The following is a 12,531-nucleotide window of genomic DNA, read 5'->3' as shown; positions in this document are numbered from 1 at the left end:
TTATTATTATTATTATTATTATTATTATTATTATTATTATTATTATTATTATTATTATTATTATTATTATTATTATAACCCAAACTATAGCCCTGTTTATCCTTGGAGGGAATCATGCAGGCAACGCGAACGGTCTGAACTTACGCCTTATTCCAGCAGATCAAATGAATGTTCGCATAGCACTTATTTCAACACACTTGTTCTGAAATATATTTCTTGTTCTGTCGCTGTTTCTGGGTTGCACCTTCGCTGCGCGATGGAAACCTTCAGTACCAAGGTCGATACCTACTCGCTTGTTTTTTAAAGGCACTGAAAACCGTTCAGGACATGAATCAGCGTAGCCCCGTCGATGGAAAGATCGTGTCCCGTATTGACCGAAACGAGCACTGTTTTTCTCATAAAACAAGAATTTGTTTTTCCTTCATCGTAACCAAAGAAGGCAAGAATGCATAACCAAAGGAAGCCAAGGAAGGCAGTCCTTGCTTCATTGTCTGTTGCCCTCGTTAGGTTAGCTATAACAAATAAAACAAGGTGAATTAAAATTGCAATTTACAAATGATTGCGGCTTTCGAGTGACACCTTGTTTGCGAATGTGGACAGACAGAAGTCACGAGTGGTGCTACCGCACCGTCACGTGCACCAGTGTGGTTTCGTTCTGCACAATTTGGCTGGGTTTATCCGCAAGCACTGCTATATGCCCTGCTATATAAGGCTACATAAAGCCCTGCTATAAGTGTTCAAGGATTCACCAGCTAGCCCAAACAAGAGCTTTGTTTATTTGTCGGCAGGATATGGATGCCGGAGGCAAGTGATAGAGTGCACTTGTACTTAATAGGAGGGGGTAGGGTAGGTGATGCGATATAACTCTAAAAGGTGGATAGGGCAACCCAAGCTTAGTGAAGCAGCTTTCTGTCTTCAAAAGGGGCTGAAAGCGTCAAAATGAGGATAGTCAACAAAAGTCGCACTCACTATACTCCGATAACCGCCCATCCGTCTGCTTTCTCAATTTACGAGTTGAACTGTCGGCGTCGCTCTCACTTCTCAGTGTTGCTAACGTCTCGACTTGTACTTATTTCGGAGATGGCACAGATAAAATAAAATTCTGATTACAAAATTTTTAGCGCTTTCGTAAATAATCGTTGCATGTCACCGTGTGTATGTACGCACATGCAAAGCTGAAAAATTTCTGGGGAGGAGTGGGATGTTCTCACCCCTGGCTACGCCAGTGTGGCCTGCGCTTCCGAGTAGGGCTTTAAAAACCGGTTGCCCACGAATGATGATGCGAAGTAAAACCAAGAAGAAATCTTAGGAGGCTTGGTGTCCGAGAGGACCTCTTTCTTTCAAAATGCGAAGAACAGAAAAAAAAAAGAAAGACCACGAGCCGGGAGGCGGCTTGAGGGAGACGAAACACTCGCAGAGAAGCGACGGAAGAATCGATTTGTTTGCTGCCTCTGCAGGGCAAGGCCAGATTTGGCCAAGTAGCAAGCACACAAGAGGAGATCGATGACGAGTTCACTTCGTGGCGAAGGGCTGTCTCTCTTGCCCCTTTTTGAAACGACTCGCGAGGATGAATTTTTCAGCGGGACCTCGCGCAAACATTCGGAAGAGTAAGATATACCTTTCCTGTTTGTGTACGCAGGCGTTTCTGTGCGCTGAGTGAAGTTTGCAAACGTCCTCAGTGGCGTTTTCGGGTAATGCTAAAAAATTGTAACAAACTACGTGAGTAGGGTTTTGCGATGAAAGAAAAAAGAACTGCTGGCATGTCGTTTGGCCAGCTCCTGGCGTACTCCCTGAATTCCGCGCTCTCTCGACGGTTTGGCTGTCATATTCCAGTTTCTCGAAAAATGTCAAACTAAAGGAGAAACGGCATGTTTAATGTCTGTCGATGGCAAGGATGGAAGAGACGGATGCAAAGCGTGCGTGCGTGTTCATTTACGATGCAGTGAAACATGAATAACTGATTGCTCGCTCCCTTAATTGCAGCAATACGGAACGCGATTGCAGACGACGCTACAATTTGTAGGATAAATAATGACCCGTGCAAAGATATTTTCACAATTTGCTTACACCAGTTGTGCGGAATGTGTCTCCTTCGCACCGTTTATTCAACTCTTAACCTGCGTTCTTTTGCTTTTTCCAGTATAATGTTTCTAGTAATTTGAATCGTGAATCGCTGTGCCGTCAGGAACTTCTCACAGCGAGACACATTTCCCCGTACGTGGATGTCTATGTTTACTTTGTGCTTCTGGTAGCTTTAATGCCACCAGAAGCAACAATACGAACACTACTGACTGTTCTCTATTGCACCATCGACTCTGTCTCTAAGCCGCTGCAGTCATTGGTGGTGTGTCTTTGGGGTTATTCTTTTTTTTAAACTTAAGAGCTATATAAACTTAAAAGTATATGTAGCTCTTACGGTTACAGGGCCTTCTGTACCCAACCCTCGTATTCTGTTAAAATGAGCGTAAGATCGGAATGAATTATATTTAGCCGGCTTTGGAAACTGAACTCATTTCACTGTCTTGGTTCATGTAGCAGCTTTCGCTATCGTGTGTCTCTACATTTATTGTGAGGTTCAATTTGTAGTTTTCTGCTTGCTCTAAATTGAAGAATTCTCGAAAAGGTTGGTTTCAGACTTCGAAGAACAAAACGTCATCTCGTCTGTCTCTCTACGCGGCGCATTGAGCAGTTCTTGGGCAAGCTGAACGAGGCGCGGAAACTGTTCTGACAGCTCGAGTTAAGATTGCTCCCGAGTTTCAACTTCACCGGTGGGCCGCAAGGGGGTAGCATGTTTTGTAATAACCGTTTGCTCAATTTCCTTTTTTTTTGTTCTTTCTTTTGCGAAACTTTTTAGGTAAAAAGGGGAGGTCTTACAAAACGGCACGTCAGCTTCCTTTTCGACGGGCTCCTTCAGTGTCACATTGCGCCGTTGTGAACAGGAGCAATGGCCTTTGCACCACTGCATAGTTGAAGTACGCACAGAGACAAAAGCGCTCACCGTGAAAGCGTTGCGACAGAGCCTGGAGCTGACGCAGCTTACGTCCTCGGCGTTTCTTCGGAGCCGATTTCGCGGCTCGAAGTTAACAGCCCACTTTAGCGGATCTTACTTCTTCCCTTTTATTGCGATAGCAAATATATGTACACTCTCGGCTGATTTTTGCCGTCGCCGTTGCCGTCGCCGTCATGCCCCGGATATGTATATATATGTATATATGAATAAAACCAACAAAGAAAAATAAATCAGAAGAAAAAAAATTACGAAGTGCGCCACCGGGATCCGAACCTGCGACCCCTCGCTCTTCAGCGCGCCACTTTAAACAAGCCAGCCACGCGCCACCGTTTGTGAGGAATAATAACGGTGAGCTATTTATATACACCATTTAACGCACCATGTAAGAATAATAGAGGCTTTCCATATTAGAAGAAAGGGAGAAGGGTGCGTCAGTGAACCCTCTACAAGTCTCTCGGATAAGAAGAATGCATATCTCAGTTCTACATGCAACTGTTGACTTACGTGGCCTTCCACGTGCGCCTGATAGAATTTTTTGTGTGGGTGTTTTGGCGTGGGTTTTGCGGTACGCTGATAAACTTTGACTGTGACACGTTGTCTTTTGCTGGAAACTATTTAGGTCGACTACCTTTACAATAAAATCAGTTGTGAGCATGCGCTCGTCTGTCCCTTTCGTTCCTTCTTTGTGTTCCGTCTACTTCGCAGTTTGCTAGAAGATGAAACCTTACCAACTCGCCCAGCTTTCAACGCTTGTTACACATATGTGTGTATGTTGCGATTACGATTACGAAACAAAGTACAAGCACAAACCATTTATACTAGTCGGCGACTGGAACGTAGACATTATGGGCAGTGACTGGATTATGCAGTATATGTTGTCTCGATACGCTCTACGGTGCATTTCATATGACTGGGAACAACGAACAACCACCCGAGCAACATGCATAGACTTTGTTTTTGCCAACTTTAGATTAGATCCACTCGAAGAACCATTCGCTCTCCACTTCACAAACCACAAAGCAGTGATATGAAGGGAAAATGGAATCCAGAACTCAAGACGATATACGAATTATAACAAGTGGATTAAAATAGAAGAGCATTAAAGAGGAACCAAATAAATAAATAAATAGGTATATATATATATATATATATATATATATATATATATATATATATATATATATATATATATATATATATGTGTGTGTGTATACTTTATGTCACTCAACTTACGTTCGCAGTATCGCAGTAGCAACGCGCGTGTGACGTACGGTGACATACCGGTACGATACCCAGTGCTTTGCCACTCGTCATGATTCACATTAGCGGAGATGCGGTAATTTTTTAGATGCGAAGCATCTTATGGCGGAGTTGAATCCGGTGGTGGTGTGCGGCGTGACCACCCTTACTGCGCATGCGCAAGCCCTCTCCGCACGCCTCCTCTCTACACACCTCCTCTCCGCTTCCCCGCCCCCTCTGCCCCTCTTCCTCTCTCCACTACCCCTTTCACGCGCATCAGTCTCTCCTGCGCAACGCCGCGGTGAGCGCCAGCGCATGCGCGTCCCCTCCCCTCTCTCTCTCTCCTCTCCTACGCTCACTCCCCCCCCCCTCTTGCGCGCCTGTCGACCGCGTTCCCCGCTCGCCCTGTGAGAATTAACGGCCAGGCTAGCGGGAAGACACGACGCGCGTAGCGTTCCCCTTCGCGTTCCACGACGCGAGGTCGGTAGCATGCACAACGAACGCCAACGAAACGCGATCGTGCAAGTGCTCCGGCTTCGCATCGCCTCATGGTCCTCTTTAGCGGGAGATGGTGTATTTTTTTTATAAACCCAGTCTAGTACGTCTGTTTCATATGATTGTTTCGTTTACTGTGTGTCGAGTGCACACAATGTGCTGGATAGTTCTCGGCGTGTTTTTTGTTTAAATCATCAATAAAAACTTCCTCATAAAATTGCATATTTACAGTTAAGCCGCGCAAATATAAGTGCATGCAGTGATGAAACGGTAACGCGCTGTTCTCGGGCAGGGTGGTGCCAGATGGTGCCACGGCGGCAACAAAGTTTTCGGATTGAGCTCATCTTTCGTTGGCTGGTTTATATTCTTTGTATGTTCTTTTCGTTCCACTCGGGAAATAGCATGTCCTTTCCATACACTTAGGGCATCTTAGGCTCACTTATAAATGGTTCTAGACATGAGCGAGCGCTCTACCTGACAAGGCAGCACCGGTAGCGCGAGCGTAGAGATGGATGGTGTCCCGCAGCGTCCGCCTCAATTTTCTCCGCATGCGATATTCATAGCGGCGCTTTCCTGCTCGGCACGATTGTCGGCTTCTTCGCGCTCGTTGCGCCGTCGCCAGATCAAGACGCACGCGATGGGCCAACGGCGCTGCAAGGCAGCGTGGCAGGATTCCGAGAAGAGATCATGCCACTTGAACGCAAAACTTGCGGTAGTCCTTCCAAGCAGCTACCTGACGGTGTTACGACGTGCGAGAGACAGACACGGCACCACTCGTCAGGAGCGACAGCGGCAGGTGTTCGCTGACCCGCCGCAGTGACTCGGCAGTTACCTGTGGCTGGGCGTAGATTTGGGAAATAGATAAGCGGATCATCGCTAATCGTCGTGTGTGTGTGTGTGTGTGTGTGTGTGTGTGTGTGTGTGTGTGTGTGTGTGTGTGTGTGTGTGTGTGTGTGTGTGTGTGTGTGTGTGTGTGTGTGTGTGTGTGTGTGTGTGTGTGTGTGTGTGTGTGTGTGTGTGTGTGTGTGTGTGTGTGTCGACACTTACCGTTACCTCGGCGTTATAATTACTAATCCTCTCACGTAGTCTGTGCACATAACAAATCTTCTAAACGACTGTTCTAAATAACTTGACCTCCTCAAACGATCATTTTTTCTGTCCCCAATCCCTATACGCAAGCTCTCTTACGAAACGTTCATTCTAACAAAACTTGAGCATGCCTTAGCAATATGGAACCCTCACCAGACTAATCTTATTAACTCACTAGAAGCAGTCCAGAATCGTGTAGCACGTTTTATCGCTTCAAGCTACGATTGGCGCACAATATAACCTACATTAAATCATCCCTAAGCATACCTAGTCTAACACTTCGCCGGAAGATTTAACAACTTTCCCTTTTCCACCCACTGTGGAAAAGGGGAAGTTCACTCATCTGAGAAACAATATTTTGCTTCCACCCAACCGCACTTCACACCGTCTGTTTAATAACTTGGGTGTACAACGCTTGCACGGTAATTCTAGTGCATTCAACAAATTTTATTTACTGACGGCTATTGGACTATGGAACGCGCTACCCGATGATATAGTAAGTAAAAAAGATTGCAATAAATTTAGGCACATACTCTCATGTTTTCTTATACCCTTAATCTGCCACCACTACACTGTTATTTCATGTCTACCAGTCGTACCACTCTTCTGTTGCATTGTCTTTATGTCTCCTTTTTTGAATTCATACATGTATATTGTATTTTTCAAACACTTTTATCATTGTATAATAATGATCACGCTAATATTAATGCTCTTGTCCCCCCCTTATGTAATACCCTGAAAAGGGTCTTCAAGGAACGATAACTGATGATGATGATGATGATGATGATGATGATGATTCGGTCATGTTTTCTGATTCGTGCAAACGCTATTTTTGTGTAGTAATTACGTCACTACTTATAAGGCACATTCAACATAAACAAACGAGCACTCGCGAGAGGTATGTACGCTGTCTCTTAGCTGAGACAGCGTACATACCTCACGCGAATGAATTCATCTGGTTGTTAGTGTTCTGTCATGTCGTTAGAACTGTAGACTGTGTACTATGTCGCGATGTTTAAAGCTGTTGTTTAAGATGTACGAAATAACTTAAGCACTCATAGGAAAAGATGCGCCTTTTGTGGCGAAAACATCATGCATATACCCAAATAACCGTCGTATTTGAGCATTTTATGTATACTCATAACAGGGGGCTTCGGGTGGCGTTGTTTACGTTCAATCTTCGCCGTTTCGTCGAATATGACAGGATCCCCGGGTACAGAACCACATCATATATGCGGCGAACGTCGCGTCGTTTAGCAGTCGCAAAAAGAATGATGAAGACGGATAACGCTCTCCCTTTCGTAAAGTGGGCCAAGGTCGAGCACTTGTCAATTCTCTGTTTCACTCAGGGTTCTCTCTTTATTCATGGCGAGTGACGGAGTAGCTTCTTGCGGTGTAGCAACGCGCATGTCAAGGTCTTCCGATGTCTTTCCCCCGGACGCCGTGCAGACCCTTAAAGGGGCCCTGCAACACTTTTCCAAGTAGCCATAGAATAACTTCACTAAAGGAACTTAGTGCATCACGAACCGAACGCCGCAAAAATTTTTAGAATCCGTCCAGTACGAGAGGAGTTACGAAGATTTGTCGCATGCTGTAATTACTTTCTCTCTTCTCTCGCGCCGACGAAAGGGCTGGAAGCTAAGCAGGGGGGGGGGGGGGGAATGGCACGGGGGAAGAAGGTACGTCACGCGCACCTCCTGACCTTGAGCACATTCCCTTTTTTTTCCTTCGAACGCGTGGCGTACTTTCAATTCGATCGCGCGTGCGCGCGCGGGCGAGTGGCGGCCTCTTGCGGCAGCCGCAGTAACTACCGAGCGCGCCTTGTTCAAATCAGCCAAAGGCGTGGAACCTGTCTGTGACGCCGTAGGCATCATTTTTTGTTGAGAGAACAGGAAGCGCTATTAGATTCGAAGTATCTCTTGCTCGGGGGATGTCACGCGGTGTGGTAATCCGCACGCGGCGTAGTAGTCCGCACTCACACTACGCATGCGCAACTCTCCTCCTTCCCTATCTCCAAAAGCTGCTCGTTACTCTCTCCACTTCTCTACCAGCACCTCCTTGCGCTTCTCCTGCGTTCTCGCTTCTGCTCTCACGGCGCATACGCTACTCTCCTCCTCTAGTGTCCTCTCCTTCAAGTGGTAGAGCGCTGCGCGCGTTCAGTCCAGCGCTTGCCTCCGTTGGCTCCTCTGAAATGCGGGCTCGACATGCCGAAATTCTCTCCTGCGCAGCGCCGCGATGAGGGCCAGCGCATGCGCGTCCCCTCCCCCTCTCTATCTTCTCCTACGCTGCCTCTCTCTCGCGCGCCTGTCGACCGCGTGCCCCGCACGCCCTGTGAGAATTAACGGCCGGGCTAGATGGAAGACATGACGCCCGTAGTGTTCCTCTTCGCGTTCCACGACGCGAGGTCGGTAGCATGCCCAGCGAACGCCAACGGAACGCGGTCGTGCAAGTGCTCCGGCTTCGCATCGCCTCATGATCCCCTTTAGCGGGAGATGGTGTAATTTTTAAATGCGAATGCATTTCTTAGTCGGGCTATGTCAGGCGTCGGTGTTCGCGCGCCTCTCCGCTCTCACTCCCTCTCCCATAGCAACAGCTGCGGGCGCGCGCGCTTATCCTCGCCCCTAGCAACCGGAGCAGGTGGTGCGGGCGGAGTAGGGGAGAATGAGTGGAGAGGAGGAGCACGCTCTGACGTTTGAGGGCGCTCGCATCGCGGGAGCTCGGCGGAGCTCCCGCGTGTGTGGAGAGAATGTAGGAGAGGGTAGGTGCAGTGCTTCGCCGCTCCTTCTCTCGCCGTTCGCTCTCTCTCCTCCCTGCGCCACCGCCTCAATGCAGTGCGTTTGAAACGCGTTTGTAGCGTTTGTGCTGCCTTGGCACAGCCTGAAAACAGCCCGTTCTAAACGTGTTTGTGCTGCATTGAAGGCGGTGGCAACATCCCTGAGATGATTACGAACGCACGTAGGAAGCGTTCGTTGAAAGAGGCGCCCAAAAGGGAGACACTGGAGCGCGTCGATGTGTCCAGCTTTACGCCATTAAAATTACTACGCCGTGTACTCTCAGCGCAAGAAATGCATTCGCATTTCCTCACGGTTCCCTTCGGGGAGGTGGGGGCATTTTTTAGCTGACTTTGCGTATTTATTGTACCGATCGGCAGCGTTTTCTGACCATGCTGAAAAGGTGTTGCAGGGCCCCTTTAAGTCGTGTACGCGGTCAGGCCTCTGCTGCTCATGCCCTACAAACGACAAGCGACGTATACGTTTAACGGATGATCTCGAACAGCCTTTTATTGCGATAGCAATTATATGGACAGTCTCGGCTGAATTTTGCCGTCGCCGTCGCCACTGTCATGCACCGTATATGTATAAGTATGTATATATATGTAAAAGCCCCAAAGAAAAATAATTCAGAAAAATGCTTCCGAAGCGCGGAATCGAACCAGGGACCTCTTGCTCCGCAGCGAGTGGCGCTATCCACTACGCCACGAAACGCTTTTTTTTTTTTCTTTATTGCCTCACAAAGTATTTTCATACACTAATCGTAAACCAGGGAACAGTACAGTGATACACCACCAGCTGTTAGCTGACTACATCTTAAAACTTTGGCATGTGTAACAACAACTCCACTCTGGGAACCCACTCCGGTACATCCATCTGCACTTTCTGCATTTCGACAAAACGAGAGACACATTCGCGAAAGTAATCGCGAACAGGTCTGACTTCCACATCGGCATTGTGAAAGGCCGTTCGGGTTTGCCATATACTATGCAGGCCCAGGAGCATAATAAGGAGTTAAAACATTTTTCTTTAAATTGCACACCGGCACTTTACCAGTTAAAACATGGTTGGAAGATAAAGGCTTATTTGTACCATGGGGCCCAGATTGTTTTCTATGCAAAAAACCAGAGACAATTGAACACGTTTTCCTAGACTGCTGGAGTGGGGTGTTTTTTTGGGACATATTACAAAGAACTCTAAAAAAGAAGTTACCGTTAAATTCACATGGAATCCGGTTTCTCTCGGTTGAAAATGAAGATGGCGTACCTTACTACGCCACGAAACGCAGATACTCCACGTAGCTAACGGCGAGCGTTATATACACACCCTTTACCGCTTGACGGACTCGGAGACGGCAGGCGCTAATAAGCGTTTCTTCATTACCAGCGAGATGGCGCTAGGAGCCCGACGGGTGCATTTAAAAGTCGTTGGCGAGCTCGCTCGCTTCTTCTTATATTTGCGCATGGGAGAACCTTGCCCTTCCGCTGTCTGCTCGCGCGGTTTTCTCGTGGTGAGGGTAAGAGGAACGTTTCAAGCTTTCACCGTGATGTCCGCGCTCATGTTACGGCGCGTACGAATGTCATTCGAGCTCAGGGACGCCGCTAAACGAACAAACAGAAGATGAGCGCGAACTATCAAGTGTCACAGCTCGACACTTAAAGCACGCTAGTTTCCTTCGCTGCTTCGGCCGCCTTTGCAACAGGAGCGCTGTTCAAACTGAGAGTATCCATTGGCGAGCCTCACTTAGTATAGCATTAATTTCTTGCTATCGCATTCATTGCTTCGCCCTTGCGGCGAAACTGTGACTTTTTTATTCTTTCCCCAGTTTAAACATTCCCGTAAGCTTATAAGTTGATTTTCTTGCATCAGAATGTGCTTTCCATTGTGTCACTGTGGAGGAGAGGCATTATTTGCTCGTTTTCTTGACAGCGACATTCAGTGAGCGAACTACAGTCTGTTAAAACCTAAGAATAAATACAAGCTTCGCCCCCAGGACTGCGGCGCGCCTGTCATTCTGCTGAGCAAGACATTCGTGCTAGGTGGTTTCCGTTCTAAGAAAAAGTACTTTTTCGCTGCTAATGCAAGTATTACGCATATTACGAATTAAAAGTCTGTCGTCCCTTGTTAAAGTGTTACGTTTGGCTGAGCAGTGAAATCAGAATCTTTGGTGAAATTTACAAGGAAGTTAAAGTTTTCGACCGAGAACCAGCCACAGGAACATGTTCCTGTATGGCATAGCCACCGTTACCAAATACACGAGAGGTGATTGACGTCATGTAAACAGTCAATTGTCATTGGATGGGGTATTTATGAAAATTCTCTCTCGGTGGGACAGTGATGGCAGTGGGCGGAGCTTAAATTTATTGTTGGGTTGTAGCCGACTATAAGAAAGCTGTATTGGGGACAATGGTGGCACACCAGTCAAAGTATGGTGTGAGTAAGTAGGGAGAAAAACAAACGCTCACACATTCAGCGCATTTCTAAAGTTAGCGTAGTATAGCCACCCCAAAAGCCAACATGCCTGCACATAGCCGTTCCGTCTGTTCACTCACTCATACACTAAAAATCACAGCATATCCACGGAGTGAATGATGATGAGTGGGCGAAGCTGTGGAGGTTCATCGGTAAACCGTGAATCTTCCGTGAATTCTGCCCAGTACATCATCACCGACGTGAGATCGGGCGCGTTTATACTAAAGGTTCGATGAGTTATGACGACATGCAGCTCACTTTAATTTTACATGTACGCTGTGAATTTTCATTGTTTAGAAAACCATTGCTTTAGAAAACATCTGGCGTCTTTTGTTAAGCAGCTGGCGTCTTTTCGTTTTGCTTTAGAAACATCTGGCGTTCTTTCGTTTTGCTTTTAGAAAACATCTGGCGTCTTTCGTTGGTTTATTTCATCAATCAACGGCGTTTTGAACAAAATTTTTATCGTTTAATCACGCACAGGAGTAATCTCACCAGGCACTACCCTGGAGGTAAACAATGACTGCTAATGGGAATGAGAGACAGAAGTCGGCTTTTAGCTAACACTTACACTTCTACTTCTACTAACGTTTCCTACTGGAACATGTCAATGGCTGCTAATGGGGAATGAGAGACAGAAGAATTCGGCTTTTAGTTAACGCGCACGCTGCGAATTTTTTATTGTTCAACAACGCACAGGAAAAATCTCCCACCGGCACCACCTTGGAGGTCAAGATCTGGTACTAGCGTTACGACTGGTTACGCACTACTACGAGGGACGAACGGGTGCCGCCTTAAGGAGCTTCGCCCCTAAAAATGAGGTTTGACTATGATATTAGTGTCAACTTTAGAACGCACGAGTTGGCGAAAATGAACACGATTGTGAGCGCTAATGAATGCCTGTATCTGAGTGCACATGTCGATGAACGCGAGCATCGACGAATAACTAACAATGCACAAAAAAGCTTGAGTATGAATGTTATTTAAAGAACCCCTAAACCACCAACAGACGCTCGCGTGCTCCTCTCCATGCCTTTCCTTCATGGACAACAGCCGTCATGACGTCACCTGTATGATTAGGTGACGTCTCAAGCAAAAGACGCTGTCAATGGGCGAACAAGAGCCTGTGTTCTGCTAGCAGATGCCCGCGTTTCTTGCGTCTTCACCTCGGACGCTGAGGAAGGGCACTCGGAGAGGTGGATAGACGAGCCGACGAACGCAGCCTAGCGAAGGAAAGAGCGAAACGACAAAACGCGTGCAACTCCGCCAGCGTTCGCAGTAGACTCGTGCACAACTGCAACGCCACAACTAACTTTCGACCTCTGCGTGGTTTGGGGGCCCTTTAAAGGGGAGCTGAGGCTGACATCAGTTAAGAGTCTGTGAGTGCATAGCCGTGAGAAACTATTGGTGAGTGGGCATCGGTGTCTTCTTAAGGGTATTTCTCGTGGTACCTCGCGT

Source organism: Rhipicephalus sanguineus, chromosome 2 (genome assembly GCF_013339695.2).
Source record: "Rhipicephalus sanguineus isolate Rsan-2018 chromosome 2, BIME_Rsan_1.4, whole genome shotgun sequence".
Classification (NCBI taxonomy): Eukaryota; Metazoa; Arthropoda; class Arachnida; order Ixodida; family Ixodidae; genus Rhipicephalus; species Rhipicephalus sanguineus.
Note: the sequence above shows the minus strand (reverse complement) of the source record.